At 33.9% G+C, this 16,693-nt stretch overlaps 1 protein-coding gene and 1 long non-coding RNA gene across 5 annotated transcripts in view; both read right to left on the reverse strand.

The window, feature by feature from the left end:
- The window catches only part of LOC135834272 (phenoloxidase subunit 1-like), a 37,309-nt gene extending 33,108 nt beyond the window's left edge, over nucleotides 1-4,201 (reverse strand). For all 4 annotated transcript variants that reach the window (XM_065348119.1, XM_065348117.1, XM_065348120.1 and 1 more), the window contains exons 1-2: nucleotides 4,016-4,201; nucleotides 567-720 (exon numbers count right to left, since the gene is read on the reverse strand). The gene's annotated coding sequence lies outside the window, so the exon portion shown is untranslated. The remainder of the gene's footprint in view (nucleotides 1-566; nucleotides 721-4,015) is intronic.
- Nucleotides 4,202-14,805: 10,604 nt separating this feature from the next.
- On the reverse strand, nucleotides 14,806-16,312 carry LOC135834274 (uncharacterized). The gene is made up of 4 exons (XR_010556629.1): nucleotides 16,052-16,312; nucleotides 15,332-15,558; nucleotides 15,086-15,177; nucleotides 14,806-14,967 (listed from the first exon to the last, which is right to left on the reverse strand). It is a non-coding gene; the product is annotated as an uncharacterized LOC135834274 (long non-coding RNA).
- Nucleotides 16,313-16,693: the final 381 nt, after the last annotated feature.

Genomic DNA, 16,693 nt, shown 5'->3' on the forward strand with positions numbered 1-16,693 from the left:
TGAAGGAAAAATTTCGCAACAAAAATAATGAGAACCAAAATTGTGGAGAATTAGGTAAATTTCCAGGCCAAAAATTTGAAAAATTTTACTTTAATTGATAATGACTTATGAGAAGTGTTGTGTTACGTTACAGTTGTTAAGTACGTTATTACGTTATTGATTTTTTATTTAAATCTAAAATTTGAGTTTAATTCGTTCGGGTTTATTTTTATTTATTCAAGTTCATTGTCTTTGTTAGAACTCCTTAGCGGAACGTATTAAAATCGTATCTACCTATGATCATTGATCGTACCACTTCAGGTTCATTGAACCTGCTTCATCATTTTTGTTTTATTTACGAAAATAAATTCGTTTGTTAATTCGATGTTGCTATTGGAGTTTTGTTGAGTATTTTGCGTCGATATTGGAATAAGAAGAACGTTACGAAAATTTTCTTAAATATTTTCGTTTGGCAATAGGTAGGTAATTGTTTAAAAAAAAAAAAAATTTAATGCCTATACTATACGATTTAAAAAGAATAAGCAAAGCAGCAGTCGATAGGGCTACACATATAAACGAGTACTTACTTGATAATACGTATGTAAATAATTATAGCAAATTAATCAATAGATCGACTTTCAAAATCAGAATACCAAGTGAACACCGTTCAGCAGCTCGCACGATACAGTTAATGCGCCACAATTTTCACGTTTTCCTCTCGTATAAAAACTGCTACCTAATCTAAAAAATTAGTCACTTTAATAGATTTCGTATGCGGATGCTATCTGAACAACGTAACATTATCAGAAAAAAAAATATCAATAAAATATACATTTTCTCGTAATTATTTACAATACGGTTTTTACATTAGGTACCTATTGTTAATTCCATGTAGATACTTATTATTCGTATCTACCTATCTCTGTGCTTTTTAAACGGAACTAGTTTTTTGGTATTTTTCAAGCTTTAATTCATGTATTTTGATAACTCCTTGAATCATCAGAAAAATCGTACATAATTTCCTCAAAATCATACAATGTGGTTTTCACATTGTATGATTCGTACCGTGTATCAGGCCAATTTGATAATATGTTTTAGTGTGAAAAATTATTCGATCATTTTTATCTCGAAATTAAAGCTCGGAAGTGTGGAAAAAATATTGAAATGACAAAGCTGGGTTTTCTGAATTTCCCATTGTTGTATTCATCTTCCAGTAACTAACGTGAATTTGGGATTTACTGTCAAAGGACGTTTCATCGAAAAGTTTTTAAAAAGTTGATAAGTAGCAGATCAAAAATCAAAATTTGAAATGAGTATTTAAAAAATTATTATTTTGTAGAATTTATTTGAGAAATGAAAAAATTTTAAGGGTCAATACTTCATTAGTTGCATCCCACCTGCCAGATTTATTTTCTATAACAAAATTATGTCGTAAATAAGTAATTGTATAAACTTGTGTTAAAATCAAAAAAGTCGGCGGATTTTGGCCAAATTTAGCAAAGACCTTGATTTTGAGTTGAAACTTACTCAGGAAAAAATATTAGCTCTGGAAGGGTCTCTCAAAGGGAGGAATTTTCGAAAAAAATCGTGGTATTTTTGCTCCTGTCACCATCCAACCTGTTTTGGGAAAAATGAAAGATTTGAAAACAGAAATCTTATGATGATATCGTCAAATTTCTATTTTTTGAGAAAAATGGAAAAACTACGCATTCTGGAGAAAAATAAATCGTTTCTAGGTTGTTGGAAATTTAATTCTCTACAATTTTGGTGCATGTATTTTTCACGTAGAACGCTTTGTTTCGCCTCCAGATTGATTTGAAAATCGAAATAACGAAAAATGAAAAAATGAGCACGTTTTATCGCAACGCGAACGAATAAATCACTGTAAAAACCATTTTTTACGAAGTGAATGTTCACACAAAGCAATGCAAGAACCGTTTTTCAAGACCATGTTTAACTCAGATTTGCCGAAGAACAGAAGAACGTGATTAAACGCAAGCGCTCCTGAAAAACCGCGTATGAACTGGACTGATAACTTTAATCGCACCTCTCCCCCCCTCCCCATATCAGATAATTGGTTTGGATTCTTCAAGTTGGCAATACCTAATGGCTAAAAAAATTGCACCACTGCGTTTAAAATATTTCTGCAGTTTCAAGGTTAATAGCTTTCAATATTGTAGCCACATAATGCGAATATTTAAGAAGAATAAATTTTCAAACGCTCAGTAGGACTCTAAAAGTGGTCTTGGATTTTGACGAAAATAGCACAGATCGACGCGGAAGAATCTCAAATACGTACTTACATTTGGGTTGGAGACATTTTTCCCAAAACAGGTTGGGTAATGGGTAGGTATAGCGACAGCTAGGAGCGAAAAAAACACCGATTTCTACGAAAATGTCCCCTCTTTGAGAGCCCATTCATCATCTCCAAGGACAAGATTTTTTTACCAAGTATTTTTCAACTCAAAATGAAGGTCTTTGGTGAATTCAATCGAAATTCGTCGACTTTTTTTTTCGTTATGCGCCCTAACAAGGGAATGTACCTATTCCAACCGGTACAAAAAATTTTGAACTGAACGAATTAAATGGAATCCAAAGGAGAGGACCCCAAAATACACCACCAGGCAAAGTTTTATGCGCTGGAGTTCATTTTTTGATTTTTGATGAATTTTTAAAAATTCGGATTTGAGTCAAAAATACTTATTAGAAAAAATAAAAATTTTAGCGAATTGACCGAGACAGTTGAAATTTGGTTTATACCCTATTTTTGACCTCCCAAGTCGATTGGTGACGGTTTCGAACGGTTCTGGAGCCTCCAGGGGATTTTCGTTTTCTCCAATTTTCGAAAAATCTCTGTAAATAGGGTGAAAATTAAATTCAGCACCTATTAATCATGGTGTTACTATTTCATTGTTTCATTCAAGAAAGTTAGGCTCATATTTTCAAAATCGTACTGAGTTCCTTCAAATTCAAAATTCTCTTGATTTATTATTTTTGAAAAAATGAAAAAAAAATCAAAATCCCATGGAGGCTCCAGAATTGTTCGAAATTGTCACCAATCGACTCGGCCGCCGCAGGTCGAAAACAGGATATACCTAAACCAAATTTCAGCTTTGTAGGTTAATTTGCTAAAATTTTGATTTTTTGTAATTTTGGCCATAATTCAAATTTTTAAAAATTCACCAAAAATTGGAAAATGCATTTCAACCCCTGTAAATTTTGACTGGTGGTGTTGGAGCGATTTTTAAAAGTTTAACTACATTGGATTGTTCATGCACATAAAAAGTAGGAAAGCAATTTTCTTCTTTTCTTTAAAATCTCGCCAAGATTTTTCTGTTTGATTTGTAATAAGTAGGTAGAAAATAATCTAATTCTAATATGCATTTTAAGAATCTCAAAAGTCTCCTCTGGTTGAGTCGAATGATTAGAAAAAAATAAGCGAATGAAACTTCACACCAAACACAAGTATAGGTACATACTTACTTACCTCGTACTTCAGTAAATTATGATATGCTAAACTTATACCAAACGAAACGTTTTATTCATAAGCACCTATGCACTTGTTAACTGTAAAATGTAACAGAAGAACATGTGTATCGGTATTTAAAACCCATGCAGTGCATAGATGAATTAATAAATGTCAATCACTCATTGATAAGAATCACATGTCAATTGCCATTATTTGTATTGCAAATTCGAATCGTAAAAATATACGGAAAAAACAATAAATAACGTCATGAAAGAAAAAATAAAATTATGCTAAAAAGGTGTGTATTTATTTACGATATGGACAGAGGAGAGGAAAAATTAATGTAAAATGCACCGATGATAATTGGAGTGCATCCTGTCTATGTTTTATCAAGATAATGATGCGAGTTCATAAGTCACGAAAATCGAATATAATTTTCGATATGGATTCGATGATCCAATTATACAAAATAAATGTTTATACGATATTATCAAAATTGTTTTTTCCACTCCTGTATCCATGTAGATAGATAATTAAATACACACTACGTAATTATTGACGACTTACGAAAAGATAGATAATGAAGTATTTGAACACTCAAATAATCAAAGTAGTCACAATACTCGAGTAAATTTCACCAATCGCAACCAGTTGTTCACAAATCGATCACAATCACTCGACACTCGACTAAATTCGCTCGAAAAAATTCGCTACTAGGTGATAACGAGTTGTCACGTTGAACGGCGCCGAGCCGGTTTCCGGTTGTAGTCGTCGAAGTGCAGGGTCATAAAAATGTAGTTGATAGAATTCCTCTCCCACCCCCCTCACCCCTCACCCCGCCCATAAGGTTGAGTAGACAGAAGCTATTTCAATGTAGTTTGCAAATTTTTTCCACACCGTTGGACTATATCTGGTTACCTGTATGTTTGCATGTCTCGTTAATTGTTCGTAATTGAAAATCGTCGTGACTTGGGTCTGAAACGTCGTAGAAATTATACCTATGTACATGGCATTTATCACCTGAAATACCTACCTCGTTATCGTGATTAGATTTTGAAGAGAAGAGAAGAGATGAAGATTTTTCGAATGTTTTTTATTCATGTTCGCGGGGGGACTTCGTCCTTCTCCTTCTGCATCCCACCCACCCATTGAGCTTCGCCCAATTCCCTTCTTTCCCGTGCAGGAAAATACCTAAACTATAAGTTATTTTTTTTACTATAAAAATAAGGAAAATAGTGTAGGAAAGTTGAAACTTGCACAAGGCACTTCAGCGACACTTTCCCAATGTACCTACTGTAAAAATTTATACTGCCCAGGTCAATTTCGAGAAGCTACAGGTTGTCCTAAAAATCGAAAAACATGCTTAAAAACGAAAAAATTTACTTTTTTGACCCCAGAAAGAAGTCTAATAGGGGTCAGAAAGTTGAAAACAGCAAAAAGCACTTTAGGAACATCCTGCCATCGTACTGGAAAAAATGCGAACCCTTTCTAAAAGTAAAAAAAAAAAAAAAACGTAATTAACCCCAAAATCCACTTTTTTTGATCCCAAAGAGGGGTCAAATGGGGTCAGAAAGTTGAAACCTGCAAAAGTCACTCAAATGGTGCCCTACCATTAGTCCCATTGTATGCTGAAAAGGTGAGCCCCCTAGGTCGATTTTAGGGGTGGGAGGGGGTCAAAAATATAAGAGAAATGAAAGTTTTTCCATCTTAAATGAGGTGGGGATGACCTAGGAAGCTGAAATTTGGACATGTTGATCATATTGAGGGTATTACTCAATGGTACGATTTTGAACTGTTTTTATCTATATAGCGCCATATTACGCCCTTTCAAAAATATTACCTTTTTGTAATTTTCAACTATGGCCCTCCTCACTTTTAGGGGTCAATTTGAGCTCTCAAAAAACCCCCATTCCCCAAGTTTGACTTAATTTTATATACTTATTAGAACAGGTTCCAAGTTATAATATGTAAAAATCCCAATCCTTGGTGATCCTCTTGGTGATAACGTTGGTCATAATTATGGTGATGGTTCAATATGGCGATGAATTTAGTGATAATTTCGCTGATGGTTTATCTTGGTGATCATTTTGGTGATAATTCTGGTGATAATCTTGGTGATTATTCTGGTGATACTTATGGTGATCACCTCAGTGATAATTTTGAGGATAATTTTGGTGATCATCTCGGTGATTATTCTGGTGATACTTTTGGTGATCACCTCAGTGATAATTTTGAGGATAATTTTGGTGATCATCTTGGAGATAATTTGGGGGATATTTTCAGTGATAATTTGGATGATATTGGTGGTGATTATTTTTGGTGATGATTCTGGTGATACTGTTGGTGATCACATTGGTGATAGTTATGGTGATGGTTCAATCTTGGTGATAATATTGGTGATCATCTAGGTGATAATTTTGGTGATGCTCTCTGGTGATGATTTTGGGAACATTTTTTATGAAAACTCTGGTTATGATACTGGTGGTGATCATCTTCATGATGATTGTGGTGATATTCTGGGTGATCATGTTGGTGATAATGATGGTGATGGATCAATCTTGGTGATAATATTAGTGATCACCTTGGTGCTAATTTTGGTGATCATCTGCTGATGATGAATTTCATGATTATTTCCTTAATGGTTCATTCTTGGTGATAATACTATTGGTGATGTTTTTGGTGACATTTCTGGTGATAATATTGGTGGAGAACTGGAGATCATCCTGGTAATGATCCTGGTGATCCTCTCAGTGATGATTTTGAAGATAATTTTAGTGATCATCTTGATGTTGATTTTGATGATAATTTTGGGGATATTTTTAGTGATGATTCTGGTGATGATATTAGTGGTGATCATCTTGGTGATGCTTCTGGTGATACTCTTGGTCAGTGATGATTTTAGTGATCATTTTGGTGATCATCTGGTGACGAATTTCGTGATAATTTTGCTGATGGTTTAATCTTGGTGATCCTATTGGTGATGATTTTAATGATGATTTTGGTGACATTTATGGTGATAATATTGGTGGCGATCATCTTTGGTAATGATCTGGTGATCCTCTCAACGATGATTTTGAAGATAATTTTAGTGATCATCTTGATGTTGATTTTGATGATGATTTTGGGGATATTTTTAGTGATAATTCTGGTGATACTCTTGGTCAGTGATGATTTTAGTGATGATTTTGGTGATCATCTGGTGATGAATTTCGTGATAATTTTGCTGATGGTTTAATCTTGGTGATCCTATTGGTGATGATTTTAGTGATGATTTTGGTGACATTTATGGGGAGAATATTGGTGGTGATCATCTTGGTGATGAGTCTGGCGATCCTCTTGGTGATCACCTCAGTGATAATTTTGAGGATAATTCTGGTGATTATCTTGGTGATGATTCAATCTTGGTGATGATTCAATCTTGGTGATAATTTTGGTGATGCTTTGGGTGATCATCTGGTGATGAATTTCGTGATAGTTTCGCCGATGGTTTAATCTTGGTGATCAACTTGGTCACCTCAGTCATAATTTTGAGGATAATTTTGGTGATCATCTTGGTTATAATTTTAGTGATCCTCTCTGGTGATAATTTTGGAGATATTTTCAGTGATAATTCTGGTTGTAATATTGGTGATGATCATCTTGGTGATAATTCTGTGGTATGAGCTCAAAACGTCGAAAAATATCAAAATTTTTGACCTCGCGCCCGTTTTTTTCAAAATGAGGCCCACCGCAATAGCCATCATTTTTTTTTACAAAAATTTGGCCAAAATTGGGGCACCTGACCCTCATCCCCTCCCCCTCCCCCTCCCCCTCATTCCCAAAAAAGGGTCACACGGGATCAAAATCATTCTTAGGAACTTGCATTTCTCACTCATATGTATAATTCAAGAAGTCAATATGCACATAGAATTTTTTCATTTTTGGTCTCAATTTGTGGGGCCCATCTCTCCCGCCCCGCCCCCCACCCAACGCTTCCTGGTCTGAAATGCATTGTAATGAAGCATGTACACAATTACACATTTTGGATATGTATTTTGGGATTTTAAAGTAGAAACGAGGTGTTTCGAATACAATGCTGAAAAAAAAGTTTTCATCATTCTCATTGAAAGAAAATGTGGCTTTGGGGTACGGGTCAAAATAAACTTTTTGATCTGAAATTTTCAAGGTTGTATTTTTTGGGGATTATGAATCAATCTAGCTATTGGGATGAGTAAGAAATGCGAGCTTGAAGAATTCCTTAATAAAAACGAAAAATATACCATCTTAAGTTTTTTTTTTAGAACCGAAAATAAGGTATACATATAATGCGAAAACTTGTTTCGTCGCCAACTTAATGTAAATATAAAGCAAAAATCATTCCATGAAACGAGTTGAATTTCATCTTCAAAAACGATTCGTTCATTTAAACATATCACAAATGAGCCTACATAGCCTACGTTTATACTAAACAATTCTCCATTAGAGAATGGAATTGCCTCAGGTTGTAGGTAGGTAAGCTAATAGCGCAATGGTTGTTTTTTGAAACAGCTTCGTACCGCGTCCCAAAATGCAATACACTTAATGGCTTATGGTTATGGTTAACACCATTTATGACCATTCTAGATGAGCAAATTTTATTACTCTGTTATATAGAGACTTACCTACTCTTAGTCTAGGAGATATTATACCTACTCGTATGTACATATGAAAATTCATACCATCGCTCGAGTATTTTCTGCTGCATATAAAAGCACAGACAACACAACGTAAGTATAGATATTGAATGAATGAAAAGTATTCGCCGGTCTGATGAAATTTTAAAACATTTCGTCTGCAAAAGTTGAAAATAATATTTCAAAATGCATTAAAACTTTTAAGGCAAAGAACACGTGAAATGTTGGTATAAAGTTTTACTCAACCACTAATATCTTTCGAGTAATGAAATAACGAAAAATATGGTATTTAGAATTACTTTTCAATGAGAGATGATTAAAAAATACCTACTATCCGAAGAAAAACGCCAAGACATCTAAAACTTATCCTACGCAGCGAGTTATGCCAACGTATTAATTTTTGAACTAGACGAGGAACTATAAGTAAGTAGTTCAATTTATTATAAAAACGAATCACATCGAAGTCGTGCTGAAAGTTTGCTCTGCCCTACTGTACATTTTTCTCTTTCCCAACAAAACATACCGAAAAACGAGCCTATACCAACTACAGCATACAAAGTAAACAAGTGCAAAAATAAAGAGAACCCGGAGCAGCAAAAGGTAGATAGGCATTCGCAGATTTTTTCGATGTGAATTTTCATCGAAATACACACCTTGGAAGTTTATATACCTACCTACCTACCTACCTACCTACCTTCGATCTAAATTATACAGTAAATATAAAAATAAGTATTTGAAAAATTTATTTTCGGCAATTCCGTCAAACTCAAAGCTAATTTAACGCAGTTCATTCAAGATAAACACTTAATACCACCTTTTGCTTGAAAACGAAAATAACCCGCAGCTTAGCCGTTTTCAACGAGATGTTTTCCATTTACAATTCAACGCCGCCGCGTGCTGAAGGTGTTTATTTTGTGTTGCTTTAAAATGAATATTATTTTAAACTTTTAGCCAGCCTAACTGCAAAGGTGATGGAAATAGTAGGTATATTTTTTTAATTAATTATACACCTTATTGGAACATTTTTTTTTGTTTTTTTTTGTTATAGGAACGGCAGATTTCTGATGTTCAGTAACTGCTACAATCGAATGTAAATTTATAGCGAATTTGGGATACCTAATTCTATTCGAAAAGTTTTCCACCAACTCGTGGATTTCGATTCATGTCGCACACGCCTTGATTAACAAAAGTCAGCTTTCTAGCTTTACCTATGCATGTAATGTAATTGAAGCCGAATCGATTGAAATTTGATTTAAGTTGGAATGTGATTTGTAAAAAAATCCAATATTTTTGCATGTTGATTTTAGGACCCCTGATTTGAAATTTGAGGTCCCTAAAATCAAAATCGGACAAATTCACAGATATGTACATCGAGATTTGCATTTTTTTTTTTTTTAAATCAGCTTGATGGTTTTAATAGGCGTTGAATGAATAATTTCTTATAACTTTTAAGAGAGTCCAAAAATTTGTTTATTGGGGCATAAGTGGGCCCGTAGGTGACCAAATAGGTTTAAATACTTATACGAGTAGATTCTATGTTGAATCGAATTTTCTAAAAAAAAAAAATCCAAAAGTTTTTGAGCCGACCTTGATTTATTTTCCCAGATTTGATGCCCCTGAAATCACATGTCTTTCGCATTGTTTTTCCTGCATTATTTATACATTAGTTGAGAACAACTTTCGTCTAGAAAAATGATATGAAAATTCGCAGAAGTTTGTAGGGGTCCTAAAATTTGGTTTTTGGGGGCCAAGTCTCAGTCTCTTATGAATCAAATGGAATCAAATTAGTTTCAATTTTTTATTTCAATTTAAAACAGGTAAATTTAGAAGAAAAAAATTTTGCATGCTAATTTTAGGACCCCAACTACCGAATTTGATGCTCCTGGAATAAAAATTAATCCTTCGCTACATTTTTCCGGTAAAGTACTCGTTGAAAAATTTCCAGCCAAAAAAAACAGCTCTCTAGGAAATTCGAAGAACTTTGGAGGGGGTCTAAAAATTTTGTTTTTGAGGCATATCTTGGCCTCTTATAGACCAAATCGAACCAGATTGGTTAACATTTTCAATTTCAGTTTATAATACCTACAATTTAAAAAACAAAAAATAGTTTTCCAAAATTTTTTCAAGTACCTATGTTGATTTTAGGACCCCTGGTCTCAAATTTGAGGTCCTTTTCGTAGAACTTTTTCTTTTTTTAAAAGTAATTTGTAGGTATTAATCGCATGAACTTTAAAACAAGTTTATTGTGGGTGAAAAATCATACAAAAATGCAGCTAAAAATAAATAAAAACCGTACAATTATTATGCACGAATGAGTTTACAATAAGTAGGTAGATATAGGTTAAGCAAAAATAATCTTGATAATTTTTTCTCATTTTCTGCAACCTGATTGGTAAAAATATAAATTAAATTTAAAGAATATTATTAATTCCACAAAGAAACTGAGAAAGGTGGAGAGTAAGTTTTGTTAGCTCGTATTTAACGAATGCATCCACCTGATTATTCGTTGTCATCTTGAATGCTCTGACTTGAATCGTCTTCAGCTTCGGTTGAGTCGATGGGTTCTTCGGTTGACGAAGTTTCCTGTAGAATTTTGAGGTTTTAATTTTTCTTTTTGGTTTTTATAGTATAGAAGTAAGTATCGCAAAAGGGAATGTATAGGCTACATGTTTCCTTGTGTTTTTTTCTGAAAAAAGTAAGTTTTTTATAAAAGCTACATACCTCTGACGGTGACTGTCCTTCGCTTTCTGTCTCATTTTGTCCTTCTAAATAATCAGCCACATCTTCTGCAGCTTCAGATACGACATCTGCAACCTTAGACACGACATCTGCAACCTTGGTCACAGTATGTTTAACGTCGCTCACGATATCGAGAATTTTTTCACTAATCTCCTCCATTTTGTGAGATATGTTTTCAAAATTAAAATAAGTGCACCGTTTTCTGTCAGAAAACAAAAATTAAAACAATAAATTATTAGGTATTTCAACGAAGTATTCAGGGCTGCGCTCGCCAAAAATATCAAACAATTCATAAATTACGGTGCGGAATCCTCTGAAAAATTCGAGAAAATGTCAAAACAGTAATTGATTTTTCATTATTTTAAAACGAAGACAAAATTTTGTTCAAAATGAGCGTTTTTAGTACTTGAATGAGAAAATTGATCAATAAAAGTTTAATACTTTGCAACATGTGTGAACATTTTCATAAAAATTATTGATCAGCGATGAAAGCAATTAAAATTGTGTAGGTAATTGAAACTCAAAAAATTCAGAGCGAAAAGAAACATAATTCGGCATAAATTTAATAAAAATTATATCGTGTTGAGTATTCGAAAGCAAAAGCAATACAAGCTGTGATAAATAAATAGGTAAGGTACTCACTTAATGCAGGCAATTATTCACGAAAAAGATGGAACAATTTCTAAATTGATGATTGTGTAGGTACGTCAAGGGTGCTGTTGATGGACTATCGTATCTACTGAATCACGTTCGACAGTTCTGATGTGAGTTATTCGAAAAATTCGTTCATATTTTCAATCATAGGTGCTAAATGGATACCCAGGGTCATGGAAACAATCCCTGCCGTCTCTCACCATGATTTGGTCGGTATAGTTTTAAAAAAAAAGGTGGGTAAAATTTAGGTAGGTACCACTGGCAATGTGTAGAGGAAGGATGAACCTTTCGACACGATTTTTTATCGCAGTGGTGGAGGTAAAATTAGCAAAAGAAACTTTGAACCGTCCTAAAACTTCGGACTGATAAAAGGAGACGTAAAAAATTTGTCCACCAAATGTGTATTTTGATGAGTAGGTACTTTCTTCCAACGTATGAGTTAGATAAAAAAATTCTCTATACAACATGTCAGCTTTTTTTAAAACTCTTGAAATACCCTTTTTCTGAAAGAGCATGTCCAAAAACCCTCAAATTTGTGTGTTGATTTTTTTTTTCAGCAATTTTTGAATTTTTTCATTTTGGACTCACAAAACGTTTTGTAAGAATAGGTTTTCCACTGACATCTCGTCGACCATTTAGTCCGGCATATGACAATAGGAGTACTTGCAAGCCCCCCCCCCCGCCGATCATCCGGGCCAACTTTTTTCTTAAAGGGGACATCTTAAGCAAACATAGGACTTGCACGAACTTTTTCAAACTTTACAAAAGTAAATCGAAAGATCACGCAAAACTTTATCACCTGTCAAAATTTCAAGTGTTTAAATTCGTTTTTTGATTTTTGGTGAATTTTTGAAAATCCAATTTAGGCCAAAAATGAGGGAAAAAATCAAAATTTTACCAAATTGACCGAGAAAGCTGAAATTTGGGATATACCCTATTTTCGACATGCCAAATCGATTGGAAACGGTTTCAACCCGTTTTGAGCAGTTCTGGAGCCTCCAGCAGATTTTTGAAACTCGAAATTCCCTTAAAATTCCATCAAATTGGAGTTGTAAAACTGAAATTCATTCCGCGAACTAATTTCAATACGCTATGAAGTACTGCAGGTGAATTTCAAGTCTTTTTGGATCCTCCAGCGAGTTTTTAAAAATTCCTGAAGCCTCCAGCAGATTTTTGAAACTTTAAATTTTCACAAAATTTCATCAAAAAATGGAGATGGAATGCTAAAACTTACTCTACACTCCAATTTTAACACCCTCCGAAGACGACTTCAGGTGGGTTCAAGTCATTTTAGAGCCTCCAACGACTTTTTTGAAAATTACTGGAGCCTCCAGTAGATTTTTGAAACCTGAAATTTCCCCAAAATTTCATCAAACTAAGATGGAGAGTCGAAATTCATTCTGCAAACTAATTTCAATACGCTACGAAGTTGACTGCAGGGGGATTTCAAGTCGTTTTGGCGCCTCCAGCAACTTTTTAAAAGCTTGTATTATGACTTTTTTTTGGAAATTTGAAATTTCCTAAAAGTTGTTGGACGCTTCAAAACCATTTGAAACCACCATGTAGTGTGCGAAGTAAATTTCAGCTTTCCAACTCCGCTTGATAAATTAATGTTGCGGGAATTTCAAATTTCAAAAATCTACTGGAGATTCCAGTAATTTTTAAAAAAGTCGCTGGAGGCTCTAAAATGACTTGAACCCACCTGAAGTCGTCTTCGGAGGGTGTTAAAATTGGAGTGTAGAGTAAATTTCAGCTTTCCATCTCCATTTGATGAAATTTTGTGAAAATTTAAAATTTCAAAAATCTGCTGGAGGCTTCAGGAATTTTCAAAAAGTCGCTGGAGGCTCCAAAACGACTTGAAATTCACCTGCAGTACTTCATAGCGTATTGAAATTAGTTCGCGGAATGAATTTCAGCTTTTCAACTCCAATTTGATGGAATTTTGTGGGAATTTCGAGTTTCAAAAATCTGCTGGAGGCTCCAGAACTGCTCAAAACGGGTTGAAACAATTTCCAATCGATTTGGCATGTCGAAAATAGGGTATATCCCAAATTTCAGCTTTCTCGGTCAATTTGGTAAAATTTTGATTTTTTCCCTCATTTTTGGCCTAAATTGGATTTTCAAAAATTCACAAAAAATCGAAAAACGAATTTAAGCACTTGAAATTTTGACAGGTGATAAATTTTTGCGTGATCTTTCGATTTACTTTTGTAAAGTTTGAAAAAGTTCGTGCAAGTCCTATGTTAAAACGCAAAATCTGCGATTTCGGCTGACCTGTCAATCAAAATGGCCGCCATTTTGTAAGTAAGGCAAACTTTTTTTTGCCAAGTTTGCTTTAAAATGTTGCTTAATATGTCCCCTTTAAGAAAAAAGTTGGCCCGGAGGATCGGCGGGGGGGGGCTTGCAATTACTCCTATTGTCATAATATATGCCGGAATATATAATTATTTCTTCGGTAAAGTAAGCCGTTGAAAGCGTTCGAGCAAAAAAACAGCTCTCTAGCTCTAATAGATGTCGAACGGAAATTCGTGGAACTTTGGCGGGGGGTCTGAAAATTTGGTTTTTGGGGTATATCTTGGCTTAGGTAAGTATTTTTACAGACCAAATGGGGCCAAATCAATTTTTAAATTTTAAATTTCAATTTATTATGCAATTTAGAAAAAGAAAAACTTTCCTAAAATTTTTCTGCTGATATTAGGACCTCCGCTCCTAAATTTGAGACCCTTTCGTATTCGTAACACTTTTTCATCTCCGCCTTGATTACTCAGAAGATTAGATAATTATAGGTTTTCATAAAGTACTCTCCTCCCTCCCCCCGCAAAGGAGACCTCTGCTGAAAGATACCGTATCCACATACTAAAGTTTGTTGTGATTTGTGTTAAAGTTTTTTCAATATTTTCGAGGAGGAGGTCCAGAAATTCCAAGAATTTGGTTTTTGGGGCATATCTTGGTTCAAAATTTGGAGTTTGACGTTAAAATGCAGTTCATTTTTAAAAAATAACAATTTTTTCAACAAATTTTTATATCGATTTTAGGACCTCGTTTCCTGTTGGAGTCCTCAAAATCAGAATCCTCCCTGCTGTATTTTTTTATTTTATTTTTATTTTTTATTTTTTGTAAAGCACCAGTTGAGAAATGTTTCCGAAAAAAAATGAACGATTTTTTGATCGAAATGGAATTAAATTGAAATCGATTTCCACACAATCTTTCTAATGGATGTTTTGGAACGAGTTGGTCATTGCGAATCAATTTTCCAGAAAATTGATTTGATTCAGTTCAGTAGATAAGTAAATTGGTATTAATCCTATGCACTTTAAAATACGAGTAAGTTTATTATGGGTGAAAAATCATACAAAAATGCAGCTAAAAATAAATAAAAATCGTACAATTATTATGAATAAATCAGTTTAGAATAAGTAAGTATGAGTACAAGTATAAAATAATCTTGATAATTTTTCTCCCATTTTCTGCAACCTGATAGGTAAAAATGAAAATGAAATTAAGGAATGTTATTTCCACAAAGAAACTGAGAAAGATGGGAAGTCAGTTTTGTTGGTTAGGCCTATTAGTTAATTATTGTACGTAGCCCTACCTGATTATTCGCTTTCATCTTGATCGCTCTGATTTGAATCGTTTTCATGCAGCTTCGGTTGAGTCGGTGGGTTCTTCGTTTGGCGAAGTTTCCTGTAGAATTCGAAGGTTATACTTAATTTGTCTCTTTGGTTTTCGTAGTATAGATGTAGGTCAGTAACTAAGTATGGCAAAAAGGAATGTAAATTGTTTCCTCGTTTATTTTTTCTCAGAGAAGTAGATAAGTTTTTTTGTGAAAGCTGCGTACCTGTGATGGTGACTGTCCTAAAGTAACGAACTCTTTACATGTAGCTGCTCTTTCTTTCTCATTAGGTCCATCAAAAACATGAACAACTTTTTCTGCAGCTTCAGACACAGCATCTGCAGCCTTGGACACGGTATTTGCAACGTCACACCAAACGTTTTTTAAATCGTCTTCAATCCCCATTTTGTGAGATGTTTTTTCAAAATTAAAATTGGTAAATGTACCGTTTTCTATCGGAAATGAAAAATTAGAACAATAAATTAGTAGGTATGTATAGGTATTCTAATGAAGTATTCGGGGCTGTGTTTACCAAAAATATCAATTGATTCGTGAGAATCACGGTGAGGAATCCTGTACCTAGTTTTTAAAAACGTCGGAACATTGATTGATTTTTCAATTAAAAAAAAAAAAAAACAATACCAAAGTTCGTGAAATTTTTCAAAATTTTGTTCAAAATGAACGTTTTTAGTACTTGAATGAGAAAATTGTTCGAAAAAGGTTCAATACCTAAGTACTTTTCAACATTTGTGAGAATTTTCATAAAAATTATTGATTATATCGATGAAAGCAATTACAATCGTGTAGGTAATTGATACTCGAAAAAATTCAAATTAAGAGCAAAAAAAACATTATTCAGCATTTTAATAAAAATTGTTTCGTGTTAAGTATTCGAAAGCAAAAGAAAGAGAAGCTGTGATAAATAAGTATAGGTAAGGTACTCACTTAATGCAGGCAACAAATCACGAAAAAGATGGAATAATATTTCTAAATCGATGAATAAGTACGTCAGTACGTCAAAACTCTCTAGTTTACACTGACTTGACTTATCTTTTCACAAGAAAAATTGATCAGCGTTCCGTTTACAGAATAATGTACGTATATCTACTGAATCACGTTCGATAGTTCTGATGTGAGTTACTTATTCGAAGAATGCATTCATCTTTTTCATTCATGAGTGCTAAATGGGTACCCAGGGTCACAGAAACAATCCCTACCGTCTCCCACCAGGATTTGGTCTGTATAGCTAAAAAAAAAACCGCGGGTAAAATTTAGGTAGGTAGTATACTGGGCATGCGTAGAGCAAGGATGGACCTATCGACACGATTTTTTCAGAATTTTTTATCGCAGTGGTGGGGATAAAATTGAAAAAAAAAAAAACTTTGAACCACCGTAACTTCGGACTGACAAAAAAAGAGGAATATTCTTCAAATATAGAGTATGTTTGCACACAAAATTTGTTGAAAAAAAAAGTATTTCAAGAGATTTTTTGAAAAAAATGAGCCTGTTGTAGACAATTTTTCAAATTGTTCTTTTGTCAATTTTACCCTCACTACTGCGATAAAAAATTCTGAAAAAATTGTGTCG

Source organism: Planococcus citri, chromosome 2 (genome assembly GCF_950023065.1).
Source record: "Planococcus citri chromosome 2, ihPlaCitr1.1, whole genome shotgun sequence".
Lineage (NCBI taxonomy): Eukaryota > Metazoa > Arthropoda > Insecta > Hemiptera > Pseudococcidae > Planococcus > Planococcus citri.